General features: G+C 38.7%; 1 protein-coding gene across 3 annotated transcripts in view; it reads right to left on the bottom strand.

Moving 5' to 3' along the window:
• ANO4 (anoctamin 4) overlaps window positions 1–22,565 on the bottom strand; it is a 426,079-nt gene that overhangs the window by 307,711 nt on the left and 95,803 nt on the right. The gene's annotated exons all lie outside the window — the stretch shown is intronic.

The following is a 22,565-nucleotide window of genomic DNA, read 5'->3' as shown; positions in this document are numbered from 1 at the left end:
GCCAATCTCTGCTGTACAGCAAAGTGACTCAGTTTTACACATATAGACATTCTTTTCTAAATATTCTTTTCCATTATGGTTTATCACAGGAGATTGGATATAGTTCCCTGTGCTCTACAGTAGGCCCTCGGTGTTTACCCATTCTAAATGTAATAGTTTGCGTCTACCAATCCCAAGTTCCCAGTCCATCCCTTTCCCTCCCCCTTCCCCTTGGCAACCACAAGTCTGATCTCTATGTCACATGACATTCTTAAACTGCCATCCCTTTCAACTTTCCAGGCTTTGGTTCATGCTGTTCCCTTCACCCAGAACCCCATTTTAAAGTAAATTCCCTGGGAAGAATCTCTTGTGTTCTGCTAGAATAACTTTCTCTTCCCTCCAGACTCTATTCCATTTCAAATATTCTACTGCCATAGCCCTTATCACACTGTGTGATAGTTATCTGCTTCTAAGAGCTGAGTAAAGACTTCACACTGTGTTCATTTCTGCAGGCCTTATGCCTAGTACAGTGCCTGACACAAAATGCTTTTCAAATTGATTAATAGGCTTCTGAGCCCGGGCAAACCTTTACTAGATGTTTTAAATATTTAACACACATTAACATTTCCATCTGTGGGGACTCCAAGAACTTCTTGACAGATGGAATATGAAGGGAAGTAAATGAGATACATATGCAAAGATGACTGACTCCAATAAATATTAGTTCAGCAGACAGAATTATTATAAGAAATGCATTTGCATTTTTCTGGCACTGTCTTATTTTTCCCGACAATTGGGGCCCTCAGTCACTGGTCCTGCTGTTACTAATTGAAATGTATTTTCCTGATTTTCAGTTTGAGCTGCTCTGTTAATTCATGTAGCACCTTGCTTAATTAAATAATACAAGTGCCCGGTTATATAAGGGCACCAAATTTCCACTTCACAATTCAAGAGGCCATGGTGGAAGGAACCACTCAGCATTAGACAACACGAAACAGCTGAATATACTGGCAGAAGTCACAACAGAAATACTCAAAATGATCAGCCTCTCTGATAACTGCCTGCAGCCATACAGGGAGGTGATTCCATTTTACCTTTAGGCGTTCTTTGGGTACATTGCAAAGAAAAACAAACAACAAGAAGCACAAAAACTTCCTCATGGGGATAAACACACAAATAAAGCAATAAATCAAATCCCTATATTGCAGTAAAAGGATCAACAATATTGGTCTTACAAATCATGCCACTAATACAGACATGGTGTTTACCTCTCCAGAATCTTTTCAGCAGTTTTTGCTTTCAGTACTTCACGACATCAAAGCAATGATGCCAGGGACAGGCAAAGTGCTGAGTAGAGAACAGACTGCAGGGATGCAAATCTAAGCTCCTCCATCCCCTATGACTTTCCTGTTTCCCTTAATGTCCCTAAACCTTGTTTACGTGTGACTAAGGAACAACCTGCTCCTCCTTACATATTGTGCCCATACTAGCCACTGTTCAGTTACTCAGAGTGAATTCAAAAACATATACAAAAGGTATATGCCCAGCACTCTACAAGCCACTCAAGATGTAAATGACACAAATGAACTTATTTACAAAACAGAAACAGACTCACAGACATAGAAAACAAAATTATGGTTACCAAAGGGGAAAGGTGGGGGGGGGGGCAGGGATAAATTAGTAGTTTGGGGTTAACATATACATGCTACTATATATAAAATAAAGAACAAGGACCTACTGTATAGCACAGGGAACTCAATATCTCAAAACCTATAAGGCAAAGGAATCTGAAAAAAAAATAAGATATATGTATGTATAACTGAATCGTTGTACTCTACACCTGAAACTAACACAACATTGTAAATCAACTATACTTCAATTTAAAAAAATCAACTGTTAAAAGAAGATGTAAATTAAGACATGTCCTTCCCTCAAAGAACTCATGGGCAAGCAGAGACCTAGCCAGGCCTGTCCCTCAGCCTGGGCACAGTTTGCCCCACCCACACTCCTGATTTTGGCACTCACTGTAATGTACTGCAGTATGTCCTTAACACATCTATGTCTCCTAGTAGACCACAAGGCCCTTGGAAACAAAGGCCACATCTTGTTCATGCATTGCACTTATGGTACTCTGGATCCTTTAATATCTCCGATCTCATCTCCAACTACTTTCCCTGTCCTTCAACTCCACTCCTGGCCTTCAGGAGTGTGTCCTGGAAGACACACTGGCCTTCATGCGTTCCCCAACACACCAAGGAAACACATGCCTCAGGGCCTTTACACCTGCTGATCCCTTTGCCTGGATCACTCTTCTCCTAGATGTCTACATTGGTTGCCCCCTCATGTCCTTCAGCTTTAGTTCAGATGTCCCCTTCTGAGTGAGACTGTCCTTGGCCACTTTTTAAACCTGCAAGTCCTGTATCACAGCATTTTCTATCAGCCTGCCATGCTTTTTCTCCAAAACACACATCACTAACACAACCCAAATTTTATGCATCTTGTCCATGTCTCTCTCACCCCATCACCAAAATGCAGGCTCTCAGAAGGTAGGTATATATATATATATATATATATATATATATATATATATATATATATATATATGTATATATACACACACACCCCCCTATATATACTGCTGTGTATACTACATATATGACACCTAAAATGGGTGCTGGTGCACACATAAGGAATTAATAACTATGTTGTGAATAAACTACAAGAGCTCTAAAAAAAATAGCATGATATATAATCTGTGCTCTCAAGGAAATTCAAGTTTCTGGAGAGTGAAGGGCAAAACCAGTAGATGATGTTTTAGGGGCCAACGAACACCTACTTCGCCTTCCTTTGAGAGGGTGATCTATCTTCCACTATGTAAAGTCTTCTGGGATAAATCCAGGTGCCTAACCTTCTACTCGGGCAGCCAAAAGGACAGATCCTTCCACTCATGGCCCTGGTATGGCTGGGCTGAGCCCTGCACATAGTCCTTTCCTATTTGCATTCTGAGTATCTGCCACAGTAGTGGAAGAAGCAGCTGGGGTTCATTCAACTCAGCCTGGCTTGCTCCTGCTATGGGACCATTCATCAGATTTCTCATTCCTCATCCATGGTACACTGCCTTGGTTCCCACCCATTTCCAGCCCCAGTTCTCCATGCTGTGGTGAAGCCCGTGAGCTAACCACAGCCAAAATTCTCTTTCAATCAAGTTGGCCAAATTCACTTTTAATGCTTTAACAGAAAGATCCCCAAGTAATACACCATGAAAAAGAAAGTAATTCAGAGTGGTATCTGTTAAGCGACAATTAAGTTTCCTTATTCGGATCAAAGGAAGATGTAAATCCCATGGGTTTCATGTAAGATGTGTGACCAGTCCTAGTCTTTGAACACAGGATCTGGATGGGTGGAGAAGTGTGAGGCTAGGGCAAGGGAAACAAAACCAGTATTTTCAAAACTCCTACAATGAGCAAGGCGCTCAGCTAAATACCTTACTCAAGAACACACAACTAGAAAGGAATTGGTAGAGCTTAGACTGGAGGCAAGATCTCAGTGCAGTTTCAAGGGGATATAAGATTAAGTGACTAACAGAAGAACCACTTCACTGGAGGGGAGCTGAAAAAAATTTGAGATTTAATATGAGGTAGTAAATTGTAGAGCCTCTAAATGTGAATCTTCAGGCTACGACTATTCATTTCAGAATATGATTCAGGAATAAGAGTGAGGCTAGAGACATACATTTGGTAAGAAACACAAATCTGAATATGAAATAGTGAATGAGTTCTCTAAAATAGTAATGTATTTATGCATACTAACGGCAACATCTTCCATATGTATATTACTCTTTTCATACAATTTTTTTGAGCTCCATCAAACCCCAATGACTCATCAGGTCTTAGAATGAGGTATTTAATGTAAAGAATAATTATTCTTTGATTCTCATTTCTCAATTACTTAAAAGAATTAAATATACATATATACACATATAGAGAGAGAGCGACTGGGTACTATAAGTTACATTTTCCGTTTGCATTACTCTGTCCAGTTCCTCAATATCCCCCTTCCCCAATACCCTTCATATGGGCTTAGTTCTAGTGTTCACAAATAGATGGAGAAAATAAACTATAAACTATTTTGAAAAAAAGTATTTTACTTGGTTAGTAGTGTCATTCCTAGGCAATCAACCTGCAAGAAAGTCTAAAAGCCAGTTGCTTACACAAAAAGTTAAATATTTATTTAGCTTATTTAGCAGAAAATGAACACTTAATTCAATAAATAAGAGGTGATGAAATGGATCTAAGAAAGAAAGCAATGATTGAAATCTTGTTCCTTCTACCTTCTCTTTAAGACACGGTAATTTTAAGACCATGAAGCCTGAAATGGTCCATTGAACTCATTTCCAATGTGATAAGATAAAACAGGCTCAAGAGGCAAAAGGCTTTGACTTGGAGTTGGCTAGCGGAAATCATTAAGGAATAGGTCTGAACAATTTCATAAGCGCAAAGCACAGCAAGGACAGCAACTATTGACTGAATATCCTTGACTAAAGCAGATGCTCCAACGTTAGCAACATAAAATAATGTTTGCCTAATGGACACTTTGCCCATGTTTCTGAGAAACCAGAATGACTTCTGAGGTGATGAGTAAAAGCTGGCAATGTCATCAATTCTATGTGGACGGGGGGACTGGGTTTTTAAAGAGACATTTTTCACTCCCTGCTAGTTATCCCTAACAGGTTTTTCAAAGAAACTATTGGTCTTGCTTCTTTGCTGATTGACCCCAACACCTGCCTCTACCCACTATTTAGCAAAGACAGATTTAATCATAGACTTCATAGAAAGTTTTCCTGCATTGAACAAGAAATAAGTTAGAACCTCAGAGAGCCCCTTGGGCATCCTGAAATAGGAAGGCTATCTTCCTGAAAAGGTCATCTGTCTTCTTTCATGATAGGTGGCATATTCCAGGATAGACCTTGGAAACTTACAAAGGAACAGGGGAAGATGGATTTTCCTGTCTTCACCAGTCTTCACTCTAGGAGCTGCATAGCATAATGGTTAAGCACAGGGGTGGCTGAGACTGGTAGGTCTCAGTTCAAATCTTGGCTCTGACACCAGAAAAGATTTTAGGATTGTTAACTTACAAGTTGCATGATTTGTAATATGGGAATAAAGATGGTGCCTGCTACATTTTAACTTCCCAATAAATATTAACAACGTTTTCCTTAAAATTCATGTGTACATCCTGCAGGAAAAAAAAGGCTCATCGAATTTTAGAAATTAAGTCCCACTCCATCACTCCTCTGATAAGGAAGTGGTAGCCCAGAGAAGTGAAGTGACTTGCTCAAAAGGTCACAGCTAAGGGGCTTCGTGGCAGAGACGGCCATGCAATACCCATGCTTCTCTACACTCAGGCCAGGAGGCATTCCACTGTAGCACAACTTGATGAAGCCAGAAGCACAGATTTTACTAACTACATTTAATAAGTATTTATTAAACATCTTCTATGGTCAAACCTTCAGACACCATTTTCCTCTCTGCCTTTATTACCACACTCAGGAGCCTACCGCCCTCAAGTTGTGTTCTTTCTCCCCATCCAGCCAGCTAATCATTTTTACATAGGTCGAAATGAGTGACTCTAGTACCTGCACAGGCCCTAACACATACTAGGCACATAGGAAATACTCATTCAGTGACTTATGAAACTACCTGTTCACAAACAAAAGGAATCCATCTGAAATTTCAGCAAGTCTCCATCAGGGGGCTGATGGAGAAAACATTTGTTTTTGAAAGGAGCCCTCTCCAGGTACCTCTGAAACATACAATCTACAAGCATCAACACACTCAGAGGGCCTTATGCGAAACACCTGACATCAGGGAAAACCACTAAGTGTCAACTGTGTGATGTCTGCAACAACCTCAAGGAAAAGTCAACCACTGCAGCTTGGCAACGTTTTAAATGTCACAGTGTTTTCTACTAAAGTGCTTTTATCAATACCACAGGATCTTTATAGAGCTTTAAATATCAGTTCAAAATGGCATCTTTAGCCAAGTTACAATGCATTATAAAAGGCACTGTAACAAAAGAAGTTGTAAACGATATGAAAATGTACTGTACACATGTTAAGCTCTTGGTGAGAGGGAAATATATTTTATGCTAGTCGCTAAGGTGTAGGTCTAACCTACTTTCCACAAGAGACAGGTTTCTGTATAATATTTATAAGAGCCTGTTATACTCACTGAAAAGCAACAACAAAAATCAACTTAAAAAAAAAAAAGCCAGACTTTTGTACTCAAAGTGAATGCATATGGGCTTCCCTGGTGGCACAGTGGTTAAGAATCTGCCTGCCAACGCAGGGGACATGGGTTTGAGGCTCTGGGCCAGGAAGATCCCGCATGCCTTGGAGCAACTAAGCCCGTGCGCCACAACTACTGAAGCCCACGTGCCACAACTACTGAAGCCCTTGCGCCTAGAGCCTGTGCTCCGCAACAAGAGAAATCACCACAATGAGAAGGCCATGCGCCGCAACAAAGAGTAGCCTCTGCGCGCCGCAACTAGAGAAAGCCCATGTGCAGCAACGAAGACCCAACGCAGCCAAAATAAATACATAAATAAATTTATAAAAAAAAAAGTGGATGCATAAGCTAAAAATGAACTCATGGTACAGCCACCGATGAATGCAAGTCAGATTTATCTTAGGATAAATATACTGCAGTATCGCAAGAAAATGTGAGAAACATTATCTCAGCAGCCAGGTCACAACGGATGGCAAGAAAAGAGCCTTGTAAGACGTCTTTGCCTGAGCAGGAAGGATGACCTAAGAGCCCTGGCAGGGAGGCTGGAGCACCCATGTGATGTTCACTGTTGTCCAGAAGCAGCCCCAGGGGCTGTTCATCTGCTACAAAGATGGAGGGCTGATGGTCTGGAAAGACAAATTACTTTGGTGCTATCCCCAAGTAAAGGGAAAGGCATTCTGGGATTACGTAGGAGAATCTGTCTGGATCCTACTCAGTTAACACATTGAAATACTAAAGTAGAAAACTGAGACAAACTACTAAACTAATTTCCAAAGCACACTAAAAACATCATTCATTTTCTTAAGCAAATGTAGAATCAGCCACTAATTAATCCCCTGTTTTCCCATCTCAGAGACTTCTTAACCACTACCATTTAGAAAAGAAAGTAGAGAAAGATGGTTTCCCCACATCATCTGGTGCCCCTTACGTATTCTCTACTTTAACAGTAACCTATACTGTTTCAGAAATGTGGTTGACAAGTGAAAGAAGCAGACACCAGTCTGGCAATGAGAAACCATCATATATATATATATATACACATGCACACGTTTGCCCCAATACAAGGATGTACAATAGGCAGAATTACTATTGCTCTTTATGCACAAGAGCTGTGTTCAAATTAATGGACTTGTCCAAGATCATACAATTATTGAGCAGACGATCCAAGACATATAATAGTGTCATCATTCTCTACCATAGAAGGGCATCTTACACAGATCGTGGACACATGATCTCCAAAACCCATAGAAAATAAGCTGGAGTGATGTAATTGTACGTGGATGAGGTTTCACTGAAAGCTACGGCACCCACTTCAGAGGATTAGGTCTTGGCATTTATTAAGACAAAGACAGAACTGCATATAAGGTTTTTGGTGTGGCTCACTGTACTTTAAATTGATTCTTCCCACGATGTTTCAGTAAAGCATAATTCTATACACAACTTTAATACCTTGATGCTCTCTCTGAAGTCCACCCAGGAGTAACAAAAGATATCTTCAAAATACTGATTTTTTTACTTACATTATGAGAACTCTAATAACAGAATTCCTACACATGAATTTACACACATATTGTACTATTGTTCAGGGAGGACAAAATCAATTTCAAACTTTTCCACTAGGACTGGGATAATCTAACCACCAAAATAAAAATCTTTATATGAAAGTGGAAAGGGACTAAATTCTATAGAGCAGCTACTGCATGCCACACTTTGTGCTGATGGTTAGATATATCACAATATATATGTCTCCAGACACCCTCACAAATAACTTCATACGGTAGGGATTATTAAACTTACTGGATGGATAAGGAAATTAAGGATCAAGAGAGATTTAAAAAGTAACTTGGGTGACGTTACTCACCTAATAAGGAGCAGAGCTTAGTTTCAAACCAAGGTCTTCAACACCAAAGAACCTAATTTTAACCACTACATTATGACAACATATTGACTCAGCTTTTCCATTTACTAAATTATTTAATGAAACAAAGATATATGTTTCTTTCCCACATGGATCTCTACCAGCAGAATACTGTATAAGGGTACTTTGTCTTAACTAAAAAAGAACAAAGTTTAAATTAAAGATCTAGTATGCTATGGTACATTCAGAGAAGATGATTATTTGTGTATATATATATATTCCTCTCCACCTTTCACTCCTTGCTCTTATCTGATTCCTGTTTAACTCTTGGCAATGAGCTACTGGTGTCCCCATTACCTTTACAATCATGTGTAAAATTTATAAAAAAATATGTGGGGCTACATGGGCTGTTATTTTCCTAAACTGAAATAGTATGAAACTAAACACCTGAAAGAACTGACACTCGTAAGTATGAATGCTAGTAATTTTGACCATTGTTTCTCTTAAAATCTCTCTCCTACAGAGACAGCCAAGTCACTTAAAAGACATTTACACTTTTTAGGAAAGTGAGGAAACGCTAAAGAATGAGAAAGCACTAACAGGGCTCCGGTGCCATGACCCTCCTTGCGTGAGTCACTGCCACCTAGCAAATGGAAATGAGGTTAGCAACGGTTAAACACAAATTCCTAAAGGTGAGAAACCTAACACTTCATAATTGCCCTCTCCAACTGAAGAAAATACTGGGGAAAAGAGGAATGAGAAATATTAAACAATGGTAAGTTTTATACAAAATGCCAAAAGGAATACAGACAAGGAAATGGTTTGGGGGAGGTTAGACATCTTGCCAAGCCCAATGAGACTGTGGACCCTACTCTGAATATGAACGCCCAGCACCCCCTAGTGGCTGGTTCACCTTTCTAAGAAAAAAATTTTTTTTAATCAAGAGCATTTATCAAACCTTGTTCATAGAAATAAGACAGATACAACTTACCTCTTTCCACTTGAAATGGTTTGAGGGAACACTTGTATTTGCCCACACCACTAGAAACCTTCAGTTTCTTTAGGACATATATGTGTTAGAAGGGGCGGTAAATAGTGAAAGCAAGAAGTATAGGGTCAAGGGGCTTCCTGTGAACTTTTTCCCGGGACCTCACCAGCTCTGGAGCTTCTGCTGAAGTCCTCTGAATCTTATACGGCTGGACTTCATACCCATTTTAACACCTCCAAACACCAGGATCCAAACTATAAAGCAACTAATGCTAAAAACTAAAAACATCTTTGTTACCTAAAATAATCTGACAGAATGAGATGTACCTATTTATAGCAAATATTGACATTTTCCGCAAATCAGTTACTTGTGAATGTAATTCCATTCATTAAGCTTTTATGGAGCTCCTACTACGTGCCAGGCTTTATTCTAGGCACAACACTAAAAACAGAAAAAAATCCTTACTTTCACTGAGCTTACATTTTAGAGGGAGAAACAACCACATGTTTAAAATATACAGTTTGTTTGATCACAGACATGCTAAGGAAAAAAAAATCAGGAAAGGGGAACCATAAACAGTTATGGAGAGTTTTTTAAAAACCAAGTTTAGATAGGAAGACCAGGAAGAACATCAATGAAAAAGAATTTGAATAAAGACCTAAAGTGAAGTGAGCTGTGCATATAACTGGAAAACTACCCAGAGGAGGAACAACAAGTGCAAAGGCCCTAAAGCAAGAACCTAACTGAGTGGGTTCAAGGATCATCAAAAGGGCCTAGGCGGCTGAAATGGGCTGCCACGAGAGGGAGCAAAGTAGAGGACTTAGATACAGAACAGTCAAGAAACCTACATCATGCAAGGGCCATTATACAGACTTGAGCTTCTACTCTGACTGAAGCAGGAAGCCATCACAGGATGTTCAGCAAAGGAGTGGTATGATCTGACAACTGGTTTCCATACTGAGAACAGACTTTGAAAGTGGGAACGAGGAGGGAGCAGGACGTAAGCAGGAAGACAAGGGAGGGGTCTCTGACAGTGAGAGATGGTGGTGGCTTGCACAATGATGGTCACAGTGGAGTGGTGAAACTGGTTGGATTCTGAATATATTTTGAAGGTAGACCCAATAGATGCGGGGTCAGCCTGAGTAACAAAGAAGAGAGCCACCATTAATTGAGATGAGGAAAACTGAAGGAAGACTTAGTTGCGGGAAAATACCAGCAGCTCAGTCTTAGCCGTGTTAAGTTTGGGATCTCTATTGAGATCACACACTTGGAAATGGCAATAACAAGAAACATTACTAAAAGACTGATGTGTTGTATTTACAATCCAAGTAAGTGTAAGGTAAAGAAATAAGGTACTGAGAGAAAGGAATAGAAACTACCAGAGGGTTTCTACAGGTGTGTGCTCCGTTCGCGATGTTTCTGTTTGGCTGAAGGCTTCCCTAAGCTGTGTGGCTGACAGGGTCTTGGTGCTCCGGCCAGGTGTCAGGCCTGAGCCTCTGAGGTGTGAGAGCCAAGTTCGGGATACTGGATCACCAGAGACCTACCGGCCCCATGTAATATCAATCGGTGAGACCTCTCGAGAGATCTCCGTCTCAATGCTAAGACCCAGCTCCACCCAAAGGCCAGCAATCTCCAGTGCTGGACACCTCATGCCAAACAACTAGCGAGACATGAACACGATCCCACCCATTAGCAGAGAGGCTGCCCAAAATCATACTAAGTTCACAGAAACGCCAAAACACACCACCAGACACAGCAAACAATGAAGAACAACACAATAAATGAAATTAAACCTTCTCAAGAAGGAATCAATAGCAGAATAACTGAGGCAGAAGAACGGATAAGTGACCTGGAAGATAAAAGAGTGGAAACAACTACAGTAGAGCAGAAAAAAGAAGGAAAGGAATTGAGGACAGTTTCAGAGACTTCTGGGACAACATTAAATGCACCAACATTCAAATTATAGGGGTCCCAGAACAAGAGAAAAAGAAAGGGTCTGAGAAAATATTTGAAGAGGTTACAGTTGAAAACTTCCCTAATATGGGAAAGGCAATAGTTAATCAAGTCCAGGAAGCACAGAGAGTCCCATACAGGAAAAATCCATGGAGAAATATGCCAAGACACATATTAATCAAACTATCAAAAATTAAATACAAAGAAAAAATATTAAAAGTAGCAAGGGAAAAATGACAAATAACATACAAGGGAATCCCCATATGGTTATAACACCTGATCTTTCAGCAGAAACTCTGCAAGCCAGAAGGGAGTGGCAGGACATATTTAAAGTGATGAAACGGAAAAACCTACAACCAAGATTACTCTACCCAACAAGGACCTCATGCAGATTCAATGGAGAAATTACAACCTTTCGAGACAAGTAAAAACTAAGAGAATTCAGCACCACCAAACCAGCTTTACAACAAATGCTAAAGGAACTTCTCTAGGCAGGAAACACAAGAGGAGGAAAAGACCTCCAAAAACAAACCCAAAACAATTAAGAAAATGGTAATAGGAATATACATATCAATAATACCTTAAATGTAAATGGATTAAATGCTCCAACCAAAAGACACAGACCGGTTTAATGGATACAAAACCAAGACCCGTATATACGCTGTCTACAAGAGACCCACTTCAGACCTAGGGACACATACAGACTGAAAGTGAGGGGATGGAAAAAGATTTTCCATGCAAATGGAAATCAAAATAAAGCTGGAGTAGCAATTCTCATATCAGACAAAATAAACTTTAAAATAAAGACTATTAGAAGAGGCAAAGGACACTACATAATGATCAAGGGATCAATCCAATAAGAAGATATAACAGCTGTAGACATTTATGCACCCAACATAGGAGCACCTCAATACATAAGACAAATGCTAACAACCATAAAAGGGGAAATCAAAAATAACACAATAATAGTAGGGGACTTTAACACCCCACTTTCACCAATAGACAGATCATCCAAATTGAAAATAAGTAAGGAAACACAAGCTTTAAATGACACATTAAACAAGATGGACTTAACTGATACGTATAGGACATTCCATCCAAAATGGAATACACTCTCTTCTCAAGTGCTCATGGAATATTTTCCAGGATAGATCATATCTTGGGTCACAAATCAAGCCTTGGTAAATTTAAGAAAATTGAAATCGTATCAAATATCTTTTCTGACCACAATGCTATGAGACTAGATATCAATTACAGGAAAAAAATCTGTAAAAAACACAAACACATGGAGGCTAAACAATACACTACTTAATAACCAGAGATCACTGAAGAAATCAAAGAGGAAATAAAAAAATACACAGAAACAAATGACAATGAAAACATGACGACCCAAAACCTATGGGATGCAGCAAAAGCAGTTCTAAAAGGGAAGTTTAGAGCAATGCAATCCTACCTCAAGAAACAAGAAACATCTCAAACAACCTAACCTTACACCTAAAGCAATTACAGAAAGAGGAACAAAAAACCCCCCAAAGTTAGCAGAAGGATAGAAATCATAAAGATCAGATCAGAAATAAATGAAAAAGAAATGAAGGTAACGATAGCAAAGATCAATAAAACTAAAAGCTGGTTCTTTGAGAAGATAAACAAAATTTATAAACCACTTTTTTCTCATCAAGAAAAAATGGGAGAAGACTCAAATCAACAGAATTAGAAATGAAAAAAGAGAAGTAACAACTGACACTGCAGAAATACAAAGGATCATGAAAGATTATTGCAACCAACTATATGCCAATACAATGGACCACCTGGAAGAAATGGACAAATTCTTAGAAAAGCACAACCTTCCAAGACTGAACCAGAAGAAATAGAAAATATAAACAGACTAATCACAAGCACTGAAATTGAGACTATGATTAAAAATCTTCCAACAAACAAAAGCCCAGGAACAGATGGCTTCACAGGCGAATTCTATCAAACATTTAGAGAAGAGCTAACACCTATCCTTCTCAAACTCTTCCAAAATATAGCAGAGGGAGGAACACTCCCAAACTCATTCTATGAGGCCACCATCACCCTGATACCAAAACCAGACAAAGGTGTCCCAAAGAAAGAAAACTACAGGCCAATATCACTGATGAAAATAGATGCAAAAATCCTCAGCAAAATCCTAGTAAACAGAATCCAGCAGCACATTAAAAGGATCATACACCATGATCAAGTGGGGTTTATCCCAGGAATGCAAGGATTCTTCAATATATGCAAATCAATCAATGTGACACACTATATCAACAAACTGAAGGAGAAAAACCATATCATCATCTCAGCAGATGCAGAAAAAGGTTTTGACAAAATTCAATACCCATTTATGATAAAAACCCTCCGGAAAGTAGGCACAGAGGGAACTCACCTCAACAAAATAAAGGCGATATCTGACAAACCCACAGCCAATATCCTTCTCAGTGGTGAAATACTGAAACCATTTCCTCTAAGATCAGGGACAAGACAAGTTGTCCACTCACCCCACAATTATTCAACAAAGTTTTGGAAGTTTTAGCCACCGCAATCACAGAAGAAAAAGAAATAAGAGAAATCCATATCAGAAAAGAAGAAGTAAAGCTGTCACTGTTTGCAGATGACATGAAACTATACAAAGAGAATCCTAAAGATGCCACCAGAAAACTACTAGAGCTAATCAATGAATTTGGTAAAGTAGCAGGATACAAAATTAATGCACAGATCTCTGGCATTCCTATACACTAAAGATGAAAAATCTGAAAGAGAAATTAAGGACACACTCCCATTTCCCCCTGCAACAAAAAGAATAAATACCTAGGAATAAACCTACCTAAGATGACAAAAGACCTGTATGCAGAAAACTATAAGACACTGATGAAAGAAATTAAAGATGATACAAACAGATGCAGAGATATACCATATTCTTGGATTGGAAGAATCCACACTGTGAAAATGAATATACTACCTAAAGTAATGTACATATTCAATGCAATCCCTATCAAAATACCAATGGCATTTTTCACAGAACTAGAACAAAAAATTTCACAATTTGTATGGAAACAAAAAAGACCCCGAAAAGCCAAAGCAATCTTGAGAAAGAAAAATGGAGTTGGAGGAATCAGGCTCCCTGACTTCAGACTATACTACAAAGCTCCAGTAATCAACACAGTATGGTATGGACACAAAAAAAGAAATATAGATCAATGGGACAGGATAGAAAGCCCAGAGATAAACCCACGCACATATGGTCACCTTATCTTTGATAAAGGAGAGAAGAATACACAATGGAGAAGACAGTCTCTTCAATAAGTGGTGCTGGGAAAACTGGACAGCTACATGTAAAAGAATGAAATTAGAACACTCCCTAACACCATACACAAAAATAAAATCAAAATGGATTAGAGACCTAAATGTAAGACTGCACGCTATAACACTCTTAGAGGAAAACATAGGAAGAACACTCTTTGACATAAATCACAGCAACATCTTTTTTGATCCACCTCCTAGAGTAATGGAAATAACAAAAATAAACAAATGGGACCTAATGAAACTTAAAAGCTTTTGCAAAGCAAAGGAAACTACAAACAAGATGAATAGAAAACCCTCAGAATGGGAGAAAATATTTGCCAACGAAGCAACTGACAAAGGATTAATCTCCAAAATATATAAAAAGCTCATGCAGCTCAACATAAAAAAAAAAAAAAACAATCAAAAATTGGGCAGAAGACCTAAATAGACATTTCTCCAAAGAAGACATACAGATGGCCAAGAGGCACATGTAAAGCTGCTCAACATCACTAATTATTAGAGAAATGCAAATCAAAACTACAACAAGGTATCACCTCACACCGGTTAGAATGGGCATCATCAGAAAATCTACAAATAACAAATGCTGGAGAGGGTGTGGAGAAAAGGGAACCCTCTTGCACTGCTGGTGGGAATGTAAATTGATAGAGCCACTATGGAGAACAGTATGGAGGTTCCTTTAAAAATTAAAAATAGAATTACCGTATGACAGAGCTATCCCACTACTGGGCATATACCCTGAGAAAACCATAATTCAAACAGACACAGGCACCCCGATGTTCATTGCAGCACTATTTACAATAGCCAGGTCATGGAAGCAACCTAAATGCCCATCGACAGACAAATGGATAAAGAAGATGTGGTACATCTTCTCTGGAATATTACTCAGTCATAAAAAGGAACGAAATTGGGTCATTTGTAGAGATGTGGATGGATCTAGAGACTGTCATACAGAGTGAAGTAAGTCAGAAAGAGAAAAACAAATATCATATATTAATGCATATATGTGGAACCTAGAAAAATGGTACAGATGAACCGGTTTGCAGGGCAGAAATAGAGACACAGATGTAGAGAACGACTGACATATATACACTAATATGTATGAAATAGGTAAGTAATAAGATATATACTTATAAAATAAATAAAATTCAGTATAAAAAAAATAAAATTCAAAAGAACAAGAAGAAAAAAGAAAACTTAGCCGATTATATTAAAGTGACCAGATTACAGTTTGTTCATTTCTCTGTTTTCCAAGTTATCTGTAATTTAGGGGGGGAAAAAAAAAAAGATGTGGCACATATATACAATGGAATATTACTCAGCCATAAAAAGAAATGAAATTGAGTTATTTGTAGTGAGATGGATGGACCCAGAGTCTGTCATATAGAATGAAGTATGATAAGAATGAAGTAAGTCAGAAAGAGAAAAACAAATACCGTATGCTAACACATATATATGGAACCTAAAAATAATAATAATAAAAAAGGTTCTCATGAACCTAGGGGCAGGACAGGAATAAAGACGCTGACGTAGAGAACGGACTTGAGGACATGGGGAGGGGGGAGGGTAAGCTGGGACAAAGTGAGAGAGTAGCATTGACATATATACACTACCAAATGTAAAATAGATAGCTAGTGGGAAGCAGCTGCATTGCATGGGGAGATCAGCTCAGTGCTTTGTGATCACCTAGAGGGGTGGGATAGGGAGGGTGGGAGGGAGACGCAAGAGGGAGGGGATATGGGGATATATGTATACATATAGCTGATTCACTTTGTTATACAGCAGAAACTAACACAACACTGTAAAGCAATTATACTCCAATAAAGATGTTAAAAGAAAAAAAAAGAAAAGAAATAAGGTACTGTAGTTGAGAGAAGGAAAACATCCCTATGACTTCTACAGGCAACACTGGTTCAGAACCATGGACAGCTCCCAACATATTGGTAAGGGCCAAATACAGAGAGAAAGGGAGGGAGATGGGGGTGGAGAGCGGGAGGGGGAAGAGGGAGGAGGGGGAAGAGGGAGGAGGGGGAAGAGGGAGGAGGGGGAAGAGGGAGGAGGGGGAAGAGGGAGAGGTTACTCATAGTACATCCATAAGTAAGATTAGAACTCATTGCATCACTCTTAATGGATATCACTGGTTTTTCTGTAGCCATTTTATTAGTTGCATCCATCCATCTATCCATCCATCCAATCATTATTATATCATGTTGAATGATAAGGTTTGTGAACGTTTTCCTGTGGCCAATCACCACTTTCCATATCTTTATTTTTCTTTCAACTGCATCTTCAGATATATTTATTTTTTCTGCCTTTAAACACGTATTTCAGAATATCTGGTTATATCTTTTCCAACGTTGCTCTCTGTCATTTCTCATATTCCAAATCAAATTTTCACTCTCTATTACAATCTTTCACTTGAAAACATTACTCCTTTTCAACTAATCTATGTTCATTATAAATACCACATCAACCACAGTAGATCTGAGAATGGTGCAACTAACTTGTCCATCAGAGGTTGGCTGAGTTATAATTAAATTCTCTGCCTAATGATTTGATTAGTCCAAATTCTTCAGTGATGTATATTCTCAAGATGGTTGATTTTGGTAACAGGTCCCATGATAAAGTACATGATAAAGTAAGTTTTCTACAATTTAAACTTAATTTAATAAATAGCTAATGTATTATAAGCAATAACACATGAAGTTCCAGGGAAACATCTGAAAATGTCCACTCAATAGGCTGTGCATAATCAAAAGCCAAGAATCACATCAGTCCCTTTCAAAAAGCTGAAAACACATGCAGGCATATTTTGGATCATTTATTAAAATGGCATTAGTGTGAATTATGTGAAAATATGTTCATGCCCATAATTGTTTCAAATTTTTCATACCAGCCTAGGAGGCTGGTTGTTTAATCCCATGCCTAATAGATCGGTCCAGTAGAGACCATCACATGTAAAATCTAGACATTCTTCTAGTTCTTCTTATTATAGTCTCCACCCTACCTCAACTATATTTTATTTATCATGAACTGTCTACTCTGTTCCTTAGAAATTTGTATCTAGGTAACTGTATGTGGCAGCATGGAACCATTCTGGAATTTCAATGGGTTTGAATTGCAGGTCAGCCTGCTTACCTATGTATGACCTTGGGCACATTGTTTAACATCTCTTAGCCTCAGCTTACACATCAAGAAATGAAGACATTTCAGAGTAGTTGGAGGATTAAATGAAATCATGTACACAGAGTCTAGCATTGCCAGGCCCACAGCAGGCCCTCAGTAAATACCAGCTCTCCACATAATCAAGTAATTCCGTATTTGTCTGTTTTCCTAAATGGTTGACTCTTCAGTAGATTGGGAAACTATTAATTTTCATTTCTAAGCCAATAGCAGCTATTATCTGATTCTTAGAGATTTAGGGTTCTGTGTATGAAAATGTAGACAGCTGGGATATCTACCTTCCTATGTCACTAATTGATATCAGTAAAATTATTTTGATTCCAAGTAAAAAGATAATTTTACATGAGAAATAAACATGAGAAAGCTTACCACTTCATAAAAATATATTTGATTTCATACAGTTTTTCAACAGAAGTCTATGGACAATTTACACAAAAATACTTGACTCCCTTCTAGATATTAAAAGTCCTTTTAAAAAGGAGTATCAATTAAGCAAGTTAAAAAAGAAAACCAGGGCTTCCCTGGTGGCGCAGTGGTTGAGAGTCCGCCTGCCGATGCAGGGGACACGGGTTCGTGCCCCGGTCCGGGAAGATCCCACATGCCGCGGAGCGGCTGGGCCCGTGGGCCATGGCCGCTGAGCCTGCGCATCCGGAGACTGTGCTCCGCAACGCGAGAGGCCACAACAGTGAGAGGCCCGCGTACCGCAAAAAAAAAAAAAAGAAAAGAAAAAAAAGAAAACCAGAATACCTGAGTTCAAAATTCAGAATACAGCTCCTTTGTCACTGAATCCATTTAATCTGTAGTATTAAAACGTTTTATCTCTGGCATAAGGGTTTCTATGACAACTCAGTTTTCTGATCACATTTCCGTTTAGTAAACATTCAGAGCTTTGTGAACTTCATTGATAAGATCTTCCCCACTGGCTGCCAATGCTGCTTTATGCATCACATACTCGGATGTTTTGGACAACTAATTCATCCCCATCTCTGTCAAACTGGCATTGTCCAGAGTCACATTTCTGTAGCATATGAGACTGTTTCTCTCCAAACCAGTTAATGTGGCATCGTACTCTGAGACCAGAAGTCATTTTGTGCCTGAGAAAATGTGCTCCATACAACATCTGTAAATCTACAAACCAATTTAACTAAATATAAAGAATGTTTGGCTGGAGGTTTTTTTGAAATCTGTGATGCTTTTTCTTTTAGTTTTATTCCTGGTGGAATTTCCTAATATTGGCAAGGAATTTTCAAAAGCTTCATTCATTCTTTCATTCATTCAACTAGCATTTATTAAGCCTTTACTCTGTAGTATAGGGTCCTTTTTAAATTGAGGAATTTCAGACTTGGAGGAGTGAATGACATGACTAATTTACAGGAAAGCCAGTCTAACACCAGGCCTTCCTGCTCCTAAGCCAGTGCTCTTTCCAGAACCTACAGTCTCCTACAAAGCCACAAAAGCTCCCAATTACGAAAAACAAGCTCAGGCAAATCCTTGGTTTAATTTTTATGTTGACGTTATTTTTCAATTACTCATCTGCCCACTCACACCCCCAAAAATTCAGGTAATATTAAAAAGGGCTATCTTTTAACGGCACTCTTCATATATAAGTTTCGTAGCATGTCTATTCCCATTGTAAAACTGGCCAGTTACTATATGAAAAATATCTGCTATATACAAACTATTTTAATACAATGCATGTTTATGTAAACTTTAATTGCCTACCATTTCATCAAATACACACTGTGGGTGTATAATAATAGCTTGTTCTCCAAATAGATTTGGTTGCAGTGCCTACCTGCAAAGCCATCACAAACTACAGGACATAGCTTTCAGATTTATAAAGTACTTGAGACTGTACAGTTTGTAGTTCCATTCTAAGTGGCTTATAGGAGAAATATATACATAAGATCTTTGTGGAAAAAAAGGAAATTTCTTGATTTACAGACACAAAAAAACTCGTTAAAGAATTACTTAATAAAAATTGTTTTTAAATGCCTGGCTTGTGATTTTAGTCACTGAAGAAACTGCAAAGCCTTTTGCAGTTTTCCAGAGTTCTATCCTACATGTGAAAGTGAAAGGTAGCAGCAATATATGTTCCAACTGCCTGTTAGCAAACACAAGAAAAGAGAGAGAATCGGAGGTGTGGAAAAGGAGAGAAAATTTAGTGTTTAAATAACTGTTACTTCTACCTTTAAGTGAGGTAACAGATATTTTATCAATTCTCTTTTTTCTCATGATAATCTACTTATAGACAACAACTGAATTTGTTGCAGAATTTGAGCTAGCTCGTCTTAGAAGTTACCATGTATATAAGTATTCTAAAGTAAATTAATTTTTAAAATGTTAAGATATAATTTGGCTGCCAATCTCCTGATAACGGACATAAAAAGGATTTCTATGTCTTTAATAAACTGTTTACATAATACAGGAAGTAGGTGGCAAAGATGACACTGAATCTGCTTATAGGTGCAAACTACTTCTATATTATTATTATCCATAACTATGTTTTTAAAAAAAAAAACATGTACTTGAATGAAAAGGTTAAGGTTGGATTTCTTCAGTGGATTTGTTGTTTTAAAGCAAGTAATGCAGAAAGGAAAGGGAAATATAAAGTCTAAAAAATGTAAATAGTTAAGATCTGAAAAGAAATGGATAGAAATATATCAAATTTTAGCCACAAGGAAGTATGAGTAAGGACCCCAAAGGTAAGGGGCACACATCTAATACAGTGTTTGCTGGTCCCTACTGGAAGTTTAAGGGTCTTCTCCCATCTGCCCCTCCACCCCACACTCTATCAAGTATAAGCTATGGCTGATAACATTTAAGGCTTCTTTTTGTTCCTCTATCCCAGGAGCTGGGATAACACCCAGTTGCCACTCTCTCATCCATTCTTTTTGCCTATTTTTCCCTTAGAAAAATGTTTCCCTCTATCTCTTTCTGTGCATGGCGGTGGGGGGGTGTTGGGGGGGATGGGAGGAGGATGGCCTTTTTTAGACTCTCACATGCCAGGTCCAGGAGCTGCTGTCTCCCTTGAGATCTGAGAAGGGTGACTGCTAAGTCTTAGAGCAAATGCTCTGGGACTTGAAAACTAGTAGTTGGGGACTTTCTTCAAATGGAAGTGGTTAGATGCAAGACTCAGGCTGGGAATTTGGGGAAAAAAGTGGAGAAACACCTCTGACTTACTAACTGAGTCAAGGTATCCACCTTTGTTCCTGTGACCCAGCCTAGCAGCCTGTCATTTAGCACAGGGGTAAGCAGAAGCCTCTGCTGATAACAGAGTCACTCAATTCGCTTTGCTTAGGTTTTGGTTAAACTGCTCAGAAGATCCATATCCTCAGAGTTGTTTCCTGTTATTTTTGTTATTTTATTCTCTCCATGGAGTACAATAGGAATCTATCTGGTAAGTGTGGTCAGGGTGGGGATTACAGGCCAAACACCAAAGAACCCCAAAACTTTCTTCCATCAAGAAAAGCTGGGCACTGAGGTATGGAGGAAATAAGCCCTCTCATTCAGTGCTGGTGAACGTGCCAATTAAAAGTGTCTTTGGAGAGAGGCAATTTAAGAATATCAACCAGAATTCAAAATATGTATAACTGGTGATGATAAATTCCATTTTTAAGTATTAATCCTACAGAAATGTCAGCCTATGTATTCTAAGATACAAAGATGTTCACTAAGTCACTGTTTATAACAGTGAAACATTGGCAGTCACCTTCAGTTTATCAGCAGCAGAAGACTCACCCAACTCATGGCATGTTCCTCTGTGATCTGGAATACTATACTGCTGTAAAAACAATGAGATGGACTGACATATCCTGACACATAAAACTAAGACATGGGCTTCCCTGGTGGCGCTGTGGTTGAGAGTCCGCCTGCCAATGAGAGGATGTGGGTTCGTGCCCCGGTCCGGGAAGATCCCACATGCCGCAGAGCGGCTGGGCCCATGAGCCACAGCCGCTGAGCCTGTGCTCCGCAACAGGAGAGGCCACAACAGTGAGAGGCCCGTGCGCCGCAAAAAAAAAAACAAAAGAAACAAAAAAAAAACTAAGACATATTGAAAAAAACAAGTTGGATAATTATATATATTATGATTCATTTATATTTTTAAAATTTCATATTCGACTCCATCTCTTTCTTTTTCTGTCCCTTTAATTATCTGAAAGCATATTCCCCAAGGTATTAGGGTAGCAGGGGGATAAATTGAATCATTTCATTTTTATTCTTCCATTCAGACTGATTTTTACATAAATGTGTACTGCTTTTATAATTAAAAAAACTTTAAGGTACTATACTGGGCATACTGGTTCAAAAATATTTCCATCTACTAAATAGCTAAGAGAAAAGCAAAGCGATCCAGCCACTGATATCTGCTGTCCCAAATAACACTCATTCTATTCATCACATTTGTTTTATTAGTTCTTGGAAACTTGCTCTTAAGCTTTGATTACCCATTTGATGGCATACTAAGGCACCATATGGCAGCTTACTAGACACGACTACACTGAATAAACCATTTCTATAAATAAAACAGTTGACAATTACCTTCAAGGCATCCTGAAATTCAATGAATTTGGGAACCAATCCAAAACACAGGAATGTCCCTTCAGTTCTGACCATTAGCACTTTTATTCAAAAGTACGCTGCCCTATGGCATAGAGTGCTAGGTAAATCATTTCCAAGACTCTTCCATAGAGTGCTGGCCAATAAAAAATAAGTTATGAGAAATGCTTCCCAACTGAACACAGCACAGACCACTAGCCCTTGCATCGTTAATGAGAAACTCAACCAGCACAACCAAGGTCAGGATGACAAAGCAGAAGGAGGGGAAATATCCGTTCATTTTCCTCATCAGCACATGAAAAAATGATTAGGACCACACCTCTGCACTGCAAACCAGGGATGAATAGGCCCTTGAGAAACACTTTGAAGTTGAACCTGATTTTGGAGATAGTCCTGAATCTCAACTGCTGGCTTCAATTCTGGCTACACACCA

This window comes from Orcinus orca, chromosome 11, assembly GCF_937001465.1.
Source record: "Orcinus orca chromosome 11, mOrcOrc1.1, whole genome shotgun sequence".
NCBI lineage: Eukaryota > Metazoa > Chordata > Mammalia > Artiodactyla > Delphinidae > Orcinus > Orcinus orca.
The sequence above is the reverse complement of the archived record's forward strand: the minus strand, read 5'-3'. Positions and strand labels throughout refer to the sequence as shown.